This window comes from Ochotona princeps, chromosome 20, assembly GCF_030435755.1.
Source record: "Ochotona princeps isolate mOchPri1 chromosome 20, mOchPri1.hap1, whole genome shotgun sequence".
Lineage (NCBI taxonomy): Eukaryota > Metazoa > Chordata > Mammalia > Lagomorpha > Ochotonidae > Ochotona > Ochotona princeps.
The window spans coordinates 19,640,596-19,655,011 of record NC_080851.1 but is presented as its reverse complement, the minus strand read 5'-3'; the positions used below and the strand labels follow the sequence as shown (position 1 = coordinate 19,655,011).

The window sequence follows — 14,416 nt, the reverse complement described above, 5'->3', positions numbered from 1 at the left end:
TAGCTGTTAGGTTACCATCCTGGGCTCACTAAGGTGAATTTATAATCTTTACCATAGATATGTCTGAGGATATTTCAAAACTTTCATGAAAGATGGAATTTAAAGAATTTAGTACAAAGTTCTGAAAACTACACAATTTTTTTTTCATAAAATAAATATTATCTCCCTGACAACTTCAGATTTATACAGGAAAACAATACATACTTGGTTCAGAATTATCTGCAGTTTGAGGCATGTCCTGGGGCATGGAATGGCTTCTTTTCCATCAGGACAGGTTTTTACGTATAAAATGTTTAAAAGTGCAGCTTTAGGAGATGGTACTATAGACCACGTGGACTCGACCTCAGCAGCATCAGACTCACTGTGGATATCCATGCAGCATGTACATAAATGTCTTGTGCTACTTCTGAGACAAAGCCATAAAGGCCAAACTATGGTCCTGCTACTGCTTTTCTTACTGTCATGAGTCCCATCATGTTCCAGTGAGGGTTTCTTTCCCCAACTATTTCTCCAGTGATGAGAACATGAGCACAGCTGCCATTCATATCTTCATGGGCAGGGAATATACCTCTGTGGTTGATAGGCAATTAGTTATTTCTCTCACAGCAATAACCTGACGTAAGTCACCTAAAATGAGTCACCACTGAGAGTGGAAACGCTGAAATGCACACAGAACTGGAACCTAATGGAGAAAAAAAAGCCTATGAAGTTAGTGGGCCAAAAAAGCTATAAAAGCATTACAGAAACATTTCAGAAAGCAAAGCAAATTGGAAAAATGAAGGACCAGGGTAGCAAATGGAAGTCTAACTGATGGGAAGAAATGGAATGGCACTGATAGGAAAGCAAGGCACAGGATTATTTTTTTACCATCAGACAGCAGATAGTTTGTAGAGAATCATATCTGAGATTAGATGTGATTTTTCTGGACACACCGAGACCCCAAGCAATGCAAAGCCTAGAGCCTGAAATGGTGCAATTAGGAGTGTCTGATTCCTCTCGTATTACAGTTCTCAGACTGGCTAAGTGTAGAATGTGGGGTACATAATGGTTTGTGTAAGGAAGAGAGAGCCACAAAATAAGCCTGAAACATCTTTCTGGAACATCAATCTATTGAATTGGAGGTGAACAAATGGAAGACCAACCATTATTTTCTAACCACTGAGACACCTGCTATAAAGTAGAATGAAAAACTGGATACAGATGGAACATAGAACTGCGCAAAAGCCTCCCTGTTCCCTACAGTGTGCTTCAGGCCTCAGCTCCACTTTCCATTGCTCCCTTGCGGATATGTCTGAGAGGCACAGAGTGAAGAAGGGCTCACTTCTCACCACAATAATGCTGCTCCCTTGGCAAGTCATACCAAGCCCTCTATGAAAATGATCGTTATGAGTCACCAGAATTTTCAGAGAATTGGGGATTGGCCAAACAGTGGCAGAGAAGAACATTCTATTCCCAACTATTCAACAAATAAAGCATATTAAATTAATACCAGAATTAAGTTACTGTGTCATCTTTTAAACAAGAAAGAGAAGAAAACAATTCAGGTCTCCTATGTATACACTAAAGGCTTTCCAAAAGTGAAATAAGATTCCCAAAAGAGATCTTTATTTGAGAATGGAAAAAAGTTCAAACAACATAATAATGGCTTAAATAGATTAGTTCAATTGAAGCAGTAAATTCGAGGCTAATTTAAATGACTTTCTTCCTTCCAAATTACTCAAATCTCTAATTTTTCCCATGAGTACTAAGGTCTTATAAATCATTCAGTAACAACCACATTGAACTTTGGCTAAAATTCCTCCTGAATCATAAAGGTTAAAGACTCTCAAGAAAAATTATTCACCTACAATATGCCACACAGAAGTCCTTTTCATGCAAAACTTTCTGCACAGCAAATTGTCCTTCAGCTCATTATTCTGCGTGAATCACAGACGTTTTAAATTAACAATTTTTTTTTAATTTAAAGGTCTTCAAAAAGCCTTTGGAAATGTGTTTTAAGAATATGTATGGACTTCAAAACTCTCTGCGTTAAAATAAATGCACCTTTTAACTCCATGTTGTGCAAACTGTTTAAAGTACCCTTGCCTGTGTCTATCTTTTTTTTGGTACTTATCTATGACATTCCAGAACCTCTGCCATTGTTGCATAAGGTAGGAAAAGTCGTTCAATGTCACGAAGGCTTAGAGTTGGCTTTTTTTTTTATCTGAAAAAGAAAATGGCATCATGGCCCCCTTTAGATCCTGCAATTCTTCACAATATGCTGTAGTTTTGCTTCACATCATTCTCTTTGCCATTCATACCACTGTCTTCTATATTTGACCGTCATTTGATATCACTGATACACCACTCATTCTTTTCTTTTTTTTCTCCTGATAATCAGGAGACAGAGACAGAGAGACCTTCCATCTGCTAATTCAACCCTCATGTCTCCCTAACAACAGGGGCTGCATCACAACCAATGCTGGGAGCCAAATTTGATATAAGTCTTCTTACTAGGTAGCAGGAAACCAATTACTCAGATTATCACTGCTGATTCCCAGGGCTGACACTGGCACTAACCTGCCTTTTTATTCACAGCAGGATAGAATTCCAATGTTTGAGTTCTCCATCCATTTCTAATGATTCCTCTGTCCCTTTTACTGCTTCCTCTTCATCTTTACAAGTCTCTGCATTCAATTCCCGGCTCTTTTTGATTAAAATCTGCAAATTCTTTTAAAGATTTATTTTTATTGCAAAGGCAGATTCGCATAGAGAAGGAGAGACAGAAGGAAAGATCTTCAGTCCACTGGTTCACTCTCTAAGTAGCCAAAACAGCCATAGCTGAGCCAATCCAAAGCCAGGAACCAGGAGCTTCTTTAGGATTTGTCAAACAGGTGCATGGTCTCAAGGCTTTGAGCCATCCTTTACTGTTTTCCCAGGCCACAAGCAGGGAGCTGGAAGGGAAGTGGAGTAGCTGGGACACGAACTGGCACCCATATGGAATCCCAGTGCTTGAAGGCAAAGGATTAGCCAATTGAGCTACTGAGCTGGGGCCAAAATTTGCAAATTCTTAAAGTATTGCTCTGATTTCAGTGAATTCCAAGCTCACTAAAAATTGCTCTGAAAATTGGCATTTCAGTTATTGAGCTGTAAAATATGTATTGTATCATGTTCATATGCACATAAAAATATGAACATCTTTACCCTTGGGAGTACATGACTGTATCTCTCCTTCTATTATGTCTTTTTCTACAAGAAAAAACAAAATTCATTACTCCATCTCCTGACCATGCTCTCTTCAGGGCTCATGCCAACAAGAGGCAAGGTAGCATGCTATAATTTACTCTCCTGAACTATAAAGTATACTCTTCTTCAGACAAGACACATGGATCCACCACCTACATGAAACCTTGCCCTGCCATATACAAGCAAAATCACATTGCTCTGGTTCTTCATGTTTTCAACTGAATCATTTATCAGTGTCAGGAGATGATGTTTTTCAAGTCTAGCCAGTCCCTCAGGCCTCACTTTCTTCCCACACATCCCAGGAGAGTCTGCTTTTCTTTCCTCATTAAAGCAATTCCCATCCACGAGCTCCCTTGAAGTCTCATGGAGTGTGTAAGAAGGTGGCAGTCTTTTCAGGTCTCTGCTTTCAAACAGTTCTGGAAAAACAAGCCAGGAATCTTAAGATGAACATAAAAAAGCATGCAGGGAGTACACACAGATTAAAACAAACAAACAAAAAGCTTTGTAAAAGTCTGAGAATCACTACCTCTAGTCAAAAAGTCCTTTAATTCTCCTGCCCTGCAGTTGCTTGAAGCTACAGCTTTATTCTCTTACTCCTGTGAGTACTTCTAATCATATATTCCTCAACGTGTTAGGATGGAGTTAAAAATCTAATGAAATAGCTAGAGAGAGAGTGTAGCTGACACACTAGTAAGGAATGTTTCTGAGATCTTCATAAAGACAAAAAAAATCACTTTTTGTATCTATTTGTATTTCCAGATGTTAAACATCAGGTTGGTCCTCAGTAACACTTTCTTAATTATGTGCACATTTTGCAGCAAGGATGTGGAGGGATTGAGTTTCTGGACAACTCTGACTTGTGTGTGAACATCTTCAGCACCATGGATAGCTCCAAACACCTATTAGAGTCTCCAACGTTTAAACAATTAGCAAGGCTGCATGATAGATAACATTTGAAAAATAATTAACCTACTTATTTATTATTTAGACACATTGAATTCTGAAGCACTAGAACATGTATTTTTTTAACTTTATTTAAGAGATGTAGAAACACCCACGTGGGAGACCCAGAAGCTTCTTGATTCCAGCTTTGGAATGGCCCAGCCATGATTGTAGCAGCCATTTGGGGAGTGAACCTGCAGATGGAAGCGTTCTCTGTCTCTACCTCACTTTCTCTCTGAAACTATAACAAAAAATTTTGAAATAATTTTTAATCACATTTTTATCAAAGAGAGAAACTGTAAAGCATTAAGTTGAATTTGAACAAACTTACAGAAGGTATTTGCAGAAATTTACAGACAGTGTAAATGATGTCTAATAAATGACAACAGCTATCACTGCACAATTTAGGCGCATCATTCTTCCATGTTACTTAATATGCAAAATACCAGGGTAAGTGCTCAAACGAGTTAATGGAAAAATTGAATTGAAAATGGATTTAGTGGTAGGCTTATGTCCTAGTGGCTGAGACACAGTTAAGACATCTGTTAAGAGTACCTGGCTTGACTTCCAGTCTTAGATCTCAATTCTAGTTTCACATCAATGCATACACTAGAAGCAGCAGATGGCAGCTCAAGTAACTGGGTCCTTGCTCTACATGGGAGAGACTGGGTTGAGTTCTAAGGTCCTGACTTTGGTCTCAGTCTACCTTCTGGCCATTGTAACTATAAAGTAAGACGGCAGATGGGATTATCTCTTTTGGTCCCACCACACCACAACATCTGTTTCTGGAAAGAATGAATGAATGAATAAGCTTATTTTTGTGAAAAATGAATGTTGACATCATTGTATACATAGCCTATTCACATGTTCATGAAAAGTTCATATGATGAAGAAAATTATTTATAAATTTAAATTTTCTACAGCAAAATAAACTTAACTCCATTCTTTTGTGAACTATTTGAAGTTGCATGTATAAGGCCAGGCCCTGTAGTACATTGTAATGAGTCACTACATAGAGCACCTATATTCCATTTCAAAGTGCTTAATGCGTGTTTTGGTTACTCCATGTTCAACATGATTTCCTACTCATACATCAGATGATGATTCAATTGCTTGGGTTCTTACTATCCACATGAATTACCTGGATGAAGTTCTTGGCTACTGTCTTTGGCCTGGCCTGGATTTGGGGGACATCTGAGGAGTCAACCAGTGAAGAGAAAATCAATCAAAATCAATTCTCTCTTTCTCTCTCTCTCTCTCATCCTGTTTGTAAAATTAAAAGAAATTAACAAGCAAATAATTTAAACTTAAAACAATCCCTGTATGTCTTTGCGAATTGAAAAACCAAATCCAAGGGATTTTACTAGTAACACTATGCAAGCCTGACAAATATGTAAGGCAAAATGTCTGTTAAACAAGCAACAATTTGTGGGATTGATATATAAAAATATGTTAAATGTACTGTATAGAGTCTTCTTTTATTGTAAAAAAGAGAAAAATATGAGAGAAATACACTGTGTAGAGTATTTTTCAATGAGTTGTCTCTAACTCAGAAACTGAGCTGATATTTAGAAAGGGGCTGCAGTGAAAATCAAGAAATATTAACAGATGTAGGAAACACAGGTCTCAGTAGACAGAACTTCACCATGTTGTGATCTCAGAAATTTGGATCTCCTCATTCTACCTGCTATCATCAGCCTACAGAAATTTCCATAGATAAATTGTTATTTTTTGGCTTTAATGATATTCATTTCTTAAAATAGTCAACATAACATATGGAAATTAAAATTTCCTCAATTTCCCAGAGTTCAGATAAGTTGAATCAATCTTGACAGCAATGTTAATAAATCTGCTCACTATGTTTGAAGCTTAGAAGAAAATTAGATTATCAGGGAGATGAGATTTAATGAAAATACAATGATCATCTTGATTAACGGGTGACTAATGAGGTATAATATCTGTATCCACTCTCGATCAAAAACATTAGGCTACTGGGTACATCAGGCATCCTTGGTTTGCTGAGAAATGAAGCTCTTCTATGACAAGTTCAGAAGCTGTTTAATTGGAATAGGGAAGATTTCAAGAGGAAAAGCATTCCATTTCCTTGCTTTGAGCTCTTTATAGTAACAGGAGTTGTCTGTAAGTATCCAGTACTTACTTTGCAGAACAATTTCTCTGGCTTGCTGGATTTCTTCTTGGCTGATATTAGTGCAACAGATGCAAGACTGAGAGGAAATAGGAATGGATGCTTGACATCACTTTCCTGGGCTCATGGGGAGGAGTATGCATGGAAGGGACAGGGAGTCCAAGGAGAACATTTCCAATTCCATCATTTTAATCATGATTCATAGCCCAATACCCAATCTCCCTGCCATTTACTCCAAGATTATCTATGATGTAAAGACTAAACCAAATATCCTTTCAATAAAACAAAATTAAGATCTAACTAATAATCACTTGTACAACTCCCCATTCATTTAAGTCAACTAAGTACAATTTATATTGATATCTAGAGTCTATGAAAACGTCAGTCCATCATACATGCATATAAACAGAATTGTCTAGTTAGAACTAGCAAACAGCATGAAGTTTGGATACAACTGGAAACATACTTTTATTGTCTCTGGGCAATTGAATTTGTGACCCTTGAAAAGTCACTCACATTTATTTTCTGTGTCTGTGCATGATTTTGCTTTAAAGGCACGTTAGAGAGCATTATTCAAATATTTTTCAACCTTTGCTTTAATATGGGGAGCAAAGTGTTGGATATACTTTATGGAAGGAGCAGACACTGACACATGTATCAATGGAAATTCTAACGGTGGAGCCTTTACCCAACAACTCTTCTTATGACTAATTGTTCAGTGTCTCTTTCTGGGATGTAAGTGGTAACTTTGTGAACAATATTTTTTTCACAACCAAACTGGACAAGATGCAAAAGCATTCAAAAAGCAACTGTTCTATCAAGGTACAGAGATGCCTAAATGGGAGGGAAGGGCTTGTTGTCTGTCTTTAGTCTAGTTTTAATGAAACACCCAAAATTATTCTGAAACTACCATTTGTGAAGTTTATAACACTACAGAGGCTGCCATAACAGCATTGCTTACACGGGTGGCTTCAAGAATGGACATTTTCTCAGAGTTAACGGAGGCTTGAAGTTCTGCCTCAAAGTGCTGGCAGCATTGCTTTCCCCTGAGATCTCACTCCTTGGCATGTAGAGGGAACACTTTTCAATGTGTTCTCCAGCGATATTCTGTTTGTGTGTGTTCAGCCCTATTCTCTTTCCCTCTTATATAAACACTAGTAATATTGGGTCTGGGATAAGCACATGAATTCACTCACCTCAATAAAAGCCCTGTCTACAAACATTTTCACATTCTGGGGTGTGCTGAGGACAAGGACTTCAATATATGAATTTCTAGTGGAACACAATATAGTACATGGTGGAGAAAGATCCCCAATGGAAACTTTTAATATAGCAAAGTCTAACACTTACTGAGAGGTCACTTTGGCCCAGGAACCTTCCAAAGCACCACAGCTCTATTAACTCATAACCTTCACAATAACCCCCAAACATCAGAACTTTGTCACAAATGAGGAAACAGGCATAGAGGCTGATATCACACGCAAAGTCAGACTTCTGCTGAATGGCAACCACGTGTTTAAATCCAGGTTGTCTGAGTTTTTGATGCTCTACATCTGCCTCAAGCATACGTGCGCTTGACAACTGCTTAGGCACCACCGCTGTGCCTGAGGTTGTGAAAACATGGAAGGGAGACAATGAGAGAACCAACTGTTGATCATTAAGAATACTTTATCTAAAGGCATAAGATACAATTCTTGTCTATAAACAAAGACAGCAAATGCTTACTTGTCTTTCTCAAAAGCTGGTAAACAGTTTATTCCATAGTGGTTAAGTCTGCATGCTGTAGGATCACACTGTGTAACTCTGAAATCTGAATGGTATCACTTCTATCAATGCACCTGAAGTAACTAAGCATTGTAGGCCTCTGATTCCTTATCCATGGAATAACAGTGTTAACAGGTACACTTCCTACAGCTATCACAAAAGCCAAGGGAAATGATCCAGATAAACACCTGGGAGATTACCTGGCACACATCACACTCAGCAAATGTTGGCTGTCACTCTTCTATTCTACCAGATCGTTTTTAAAAACTGTGAAGAGTATTTCATAAATCCTTGACTGAGCTAACTTCTACCACATGTGATAAGAAAAAATAAAATCATCACAGAGAATATATAAAACTTTCCTCAAACAAATTACTTAGGAATTAATAATTCTTGTTTTTTTCTATGTGCACTTCTAAATATCAAAACACAGAAGGATTTCCTTTCTGTAATTTTGATTGTAATTTTAATGTGATGATAATAGATGATCCCAAAATACATAGGAACAGTTTATGCAGAAGTTTCACCACAACTTAACAATGGATATGAGAAAACTTAAACCAATATGATAAACCATCACTGAAAGAAACCAGCAAGCAGGACTACCAACAGCCAAAGGAATAATACAGTTCATTCTCAAAATGAATTTTTTACAAAGTAATCATTTTCTCATATGTAAAGCTCAATTGTAAGTAGGAGTGCCATGAGAACCAAGAAGATAAAATACCAGTTCACAGGCCAAACTTATACTTCAGTAGAGCCTTAATAATAACAACAATAATAAAAACATTAAAAGTGTGTCACTGACTCCAGCTAAAATCCTTGCACTGAATGTACCAGGATCCAAAAGGGGTGCTGCTTCATGTCTTGGATGTTCCACTTCCCATCCAGCCCCCTGCGTGTGGCTTAGCAAAGCTGTAGGGAATGGCCCAAAGCCTTGGGACTCTGCACCCAGGTGAGAGTCCTGGAAGAAGCTCCTGGCTCCTGGCTTCAGATCGGCCCAGGTCCGGCCATTGTAGCCACTTGGGGAGTGAATCAATGATGCAAAATCTTTCTCTTTGTCTCTCCTTCTTTCTATAAATCTGCCTTTCCAATAAAAAAATCTTTTTTTTAAAAAAAATCCATAATCACTGCTTTTGTCTAAGGAAGTCAGTTAGGACTTGGAAATTTGAAAAAAAAAAAAAGTCAAAGCTCCTTGCAAAAGTCTAATTTGGGGAACATGATCACACAGATCCTCAAGGAAACCATGATCTTCACTACTGAATAATCTCAGGTGTATTATTGCATCCAAATTATTAACCTCACAGGCTGCATTTTTCTTGAGAGATACAATCCTAATACGTGAGCCAGCTCAGAAGTCTGGAATCAGAACCACAGATCTAAATTTTTAAAAGGCATCCAGATGATGATTATTGAGAACCTCCAGTATATATCTTCACTGTGTTTATCATGAAATGGAGATTTATTATGTCATGGAATCTGCTAGTATTAACTCTAGAAAGAGACTTCTTTAAAAGGCACTGAGAGAACATGTTTGGCAAAAAGTTTCAGCTGGTCCATTAAGATGCCTTTTTCATTCAGATTTCTACTTCAATAGCAAATTCAATCAGAGTGCTTACAAGGTAATATATAAGAGAGAATCACTGCTTTGAAACCAATAAAACTGATGCAGATCTGAAAGATCAACATTGGCTCATTTATACAGATGTTCACAACCATTTCAGACAATCTCCCCAGACTCAGATGAAATGCTCTGAGTTCTCTGCTTCCCATTACAGAATATTACAGTCAATCTGGGGATCATTTAGAGAGAACCATGCAAACTACATAATGAGCTTACTTCATTAGGAAAAGTGGAAAAAAGATGAAGTTTTCTCTAAATGAATGCCTGGAACAAGATATGAAATATCTCCAGCTGGCATGGTCAGTTAATGGGCAAGGTAAAGTATAATTAAAGGTAGGCAACAAATAATTGGACAGGCAAAGTAAACCTTCAAGGGAATAACACAAAGAGGTTCTTCTAAGAATAGTTTCTCAAATTGGGAACAGACTCCACTGGAAAAGGTGTAAAAGTGATGTCAATAGTTTGGGCTAAATTTTAGTTTTTATTTCAACAAAGAAGTTTTCAGTTTAAAATGGCTAGGACTGAAGAGATAGTACTGCTGATAGAATGAAAACAAGTTGTTCAACAAATTCTCCATCAAATGAAACACATTTCTGTTTACCTTCTTCCATTTGGTACAAGGGACAGCAACCCTCACATTCACAGAGAGTTGGTTGACAGTTCTGGTTGGTGAACAACGATGTTTAATGGAGGTGTTAGAAGTAAGAAAAACAGAGACTATGCAGAAATGCAGAAAAGGTTGAAGAGCAAGGCCAAAACATTCTTTGGACAACCATAGCTTCTTATTACCAGCTCCTTCACTGGGAGAGGACTACACCTATAAGAAAGATAACACTGATACAGCTTAGACACGTTGTGTTTTGCTAAAACATGTCTGTCAATGGGCACTAAACAGAAGATGAAGACAATTAGCCACTTAATCACACACTTAATAAACTGACACCTAGTGTTAACCTGACACTGAGAGGCATCACAAATGCTGTGACATTCTTTCGAATATGTGACCACTGTGATGATAAACTGCACTGTTTTATGTGTGCTGTCATAACTGAAGTATTTTATTTTTCAACTACCCTATACCCTGAGGAAATTTCTTTTCTCAAATACATGACCTAGAAGAATGCACACCTGAGATAAAAGTATTCAAAATTGGTAACAGAAAGAATATGTTCTGCAAACAGTAATTTATCCCAGAGCTTCTCTGACATATGTGAGCTCCAATTCCAGTGTTCAGAAGTCAGCCATGAGTTCAGTTATTGATTTTATATTGCCTGGGTATTTGAACTGGCCAGTCTGATGACACTGAGATTTACTTCTATACTTCTTAAAAAAGATTTCCGGTAAGGTGACACTGGCTATAAATGAGCTACTTAGGAGCTCTGTGGTTACTGCACACCATGTAGACAAAAAACCTCAGATATCTCACAGTCCCCAAATCCAAGAACCACATTTAATTTTTAAAGGTAAATGCAGGAGCCACTGCAGTGTTGTAGCATGCAATCTATCTGCAATGTCAGCATACAATGTGGATATTGGTTAAAGTCCAAGATGCCCCATTTCCTTTTTTTTAGTCATTTTTAAGCCTTTTTAAAATTTTTATTTTTCATGATGTTTACATAGTTGATCAGGGTAGGAAGAACCAATGGTTAGGGAAAAGTGGGTGTGATCATCATTTCCAAATTTTTTATTTTTCTTTCTGTATCTGAGTACAAGGGGAGAAGTCATACCCACAACTGCCCCAGTATACAGTAATGAGGACCTTTATTCCCCCCAACATTTAAAAAATATGTAGTAGCATGAATAAATATTTAAAAAAGTATTATCAAATCATCTTGTGTTACAGCACACAGTGGCACAGATCATTGAACAAATTAAATAGATTATTTAACTCACTGTAATTTTTTTTTTATTTCCTGAGAAAAAAAACACAAATCTTACCTTCTTTAGCCAAGAAAGTCCAAAACGGATTCAATGAAAGTGGAAAGCACAGTGTTTTCTAGGCACAAATGTATCCCTGAACCTGATGGAACTGAAGTTAGACTAATGGAGCACTCATAGAAATGATAGAAAAGGAAATCTAAGAGCAAAGAACTAATTAGCCCCATCAGGATACGCCAGACAGGAAGACTAGGTTTCAAAGGGCAGAGTGCAAATCCTCAAACAGGAAAAAATTTTAAGTCTGATTCAATTTTCTATCTAACTACAATCTCTTAAAGCTGACACTTGAGATTGCTCTGCAAATTAACAAGGCATTTACTGACAAGTTTTCCCAGAAAGTTCCTGCAACTCAGAGGATGATCTGCACAGGTGCTACCCAATTGTGGGGGGTGGTATGGGAGAACTTTTCACATGAGAGCATTGGATATGTATACTGTTCTGAAGGAGACTGGGTGACAACGTACCATGCACGCCTAGATCCACCATTCCTCTAGGATTTCTCTTTTCCAGCCAAAAGTCCCTACAATATTCAGCAACTAAGACATTATCAATTTCTTCGTTACTGTTCTGTTGTCTAACTCCTATTTCTCTTTTTCAGACAGAACAAGATCACTATCATTTAGAGTAAGTTGGGTACCTATCTGCACTTGTCAAACCTTAGCACTGGCATGAAATAGAAGACACTAAAATTGTGATTTGGTGGAGAGTTTTCTACATGACTTTGCACCTGCTAGCTTTTATAAGCCCTCTTGGTGAGAAAAGAAAACAACATGCCTCCAAATGAAAAATTAACTGTATCCCAATACACTTAGGAGGAAAAATGTCAACATCATGGATCTACATACAAGAGCCAAAGGGGCAAGGTAGTAACTAGTTTTCCATTATTGGTTGTCATCCTTAAGGCCACAATTTGGTATGAACACTGGCAGCTTCAATGACATCAACAAAATAATTATATATCGTTACACTGCCCCATGTGCAAATCCTATATTTTAGAAACCACTGACCCATGCTTCTTCCAACTTCACATGCAGCATAATCTTCAGACTTAAGGCTTATAACCTCAGAAGATGTAGTCCCCACCTTTCTCTCTCCAATTCGTATGCACACTTTCTTATGAAGTGATATTCCAGATAATTATTCAAGCCTTAGGTATCAAAGCAGATAGTAATAGCTTGTTTCATTATCCTTGTGTCTTTTTAAAAAAAGATTTATTTTATTTTTACTGGAAAGTCCGATATACAGAGAGGATCAGAGATAGAAAGATCTTCTGTCCACTGATTCACTCCCCAAGCAGCTGCAATGGCTAGAGCTGAGCCGTTCTGAAGGTAGGAGACCAGAGCTTCTTCTGGGTCTCCCATGTGGAAGCAGAGTCCCAGGACTTTGGGCCATCCTCAACTGCTTTCCCAGGTCCCAGGCATGAGAAGCAGGCTTGGCAGTATTAGAACAAGCGCCGATATGGGATCCCAGGGCATGCCAGGCGAGGACTTTAGCTGGTAGAATACAGTGCCAGGTCTATCCCTGTGTCTTTAATACACCTAACTGTTCATCAAATAACAAACATCAAAAATTATACTTCTCAGCCTTTTCCCCATTATTACCTCCACTGAGAAGTCTTTTTGGCCATTTTTAATCATACTCTTCATGAAATTTTAATGGCATAGATAAATATTTATTTATCTAATGCATGTAGGCTTACATACTTAAGCCCACAGGCGTATATTTAAAGAGCGAGACTTGCTCCTCCATCAAGAATTAATTTTGATCTCCCTGGGTGAGATACAATTGCTGTTGAGGAAGCAGGAGCTTAAAGCATCCAACAACTCAAGACATTTTGCTAGAACCACTTTTTAAATTTAATTTTAATATTCAGTAGAATATAAATAATTTAAAACATTATCATTTGGGCAAGCATTTGGCCTGAAAGTTAAGAAGTCACTTGAAACACATGTCTCATATTGGAGTGCCTGTGTTATAGTCTTGGCTCCATCCCAATTCCAGTTTCCTATTAATGTGTACTCTGGAAGGCAGCACCAGTGGCTCAAGCAGCTAGGTTCCTGCTTATCTCATAGGAGACCTGGATTGAGTTCTTGCTTTGGCTTCAGCTTGGCAAGCCAATCTAGGCATCTAGGAAGCAGTGGATGGATACTCTCTTTCTTCCCAAATGAATGAAGGTTTAAAAATCCATCCTTCTTCTAGTTTAGGGTAGTTTTTGTCTACTGGGACTGCTGTTCCTAAAACCCATTTTCTCCTCGCATGGTGCCTGTTGTCTCTCGTTTTGTCCTTCACAAGAGTCTACAAAATTAGTAGTGTTATCCTCAAGATAACATCAATTCCTTTTGCTGTTTCTTCAATTCAAATATGTTTTAGTTACATGCTATATTAGTCTACTTTCTTTCACCAATAAGAAAATACCACAGACTGGGTGGATTATCATAAAAAAAAATGGTTTATGTTGGCTCACCATGCTCCAGCAAGGGACAGGGACAGTATCCAGTGATGGTGTTCTTGCTGGCAGGATCTGAGGTGGCCCGTGGCATCACATAGCAAGAAATAGGCATATATCTCTTCTCATCTTTCTTCTTCTTATAAAGCCACAAGCAACCAATCATGCAGCTCCAACTTAAAGAGTTCATCTAATCCTAATCACCTCCAGAGCCCTTCCTCTAAACACACCAGCTAGACAATTTATACCCTTGTAATATCTCACAACCAGTAGTACATTTCAACAAATGAAATCCTGGGAGACACACATGAATCCCATTCAAACCAAAGCA

General features: G+C 37.9%; 1 protein-coding gene across 4 annotated transcripts in view; it reads right to left on the bottom strand.

The window, feature by feature from the left end:
• Positions 1-14,416, bottom strand: part of AMPH (amphiphysin) — a 135,973-nt gene that overhangs the window by 70,488 nt on the left and 51,069 nt on the right. The gene's annotated exons all lie outside the window — the stretch shown is intronic.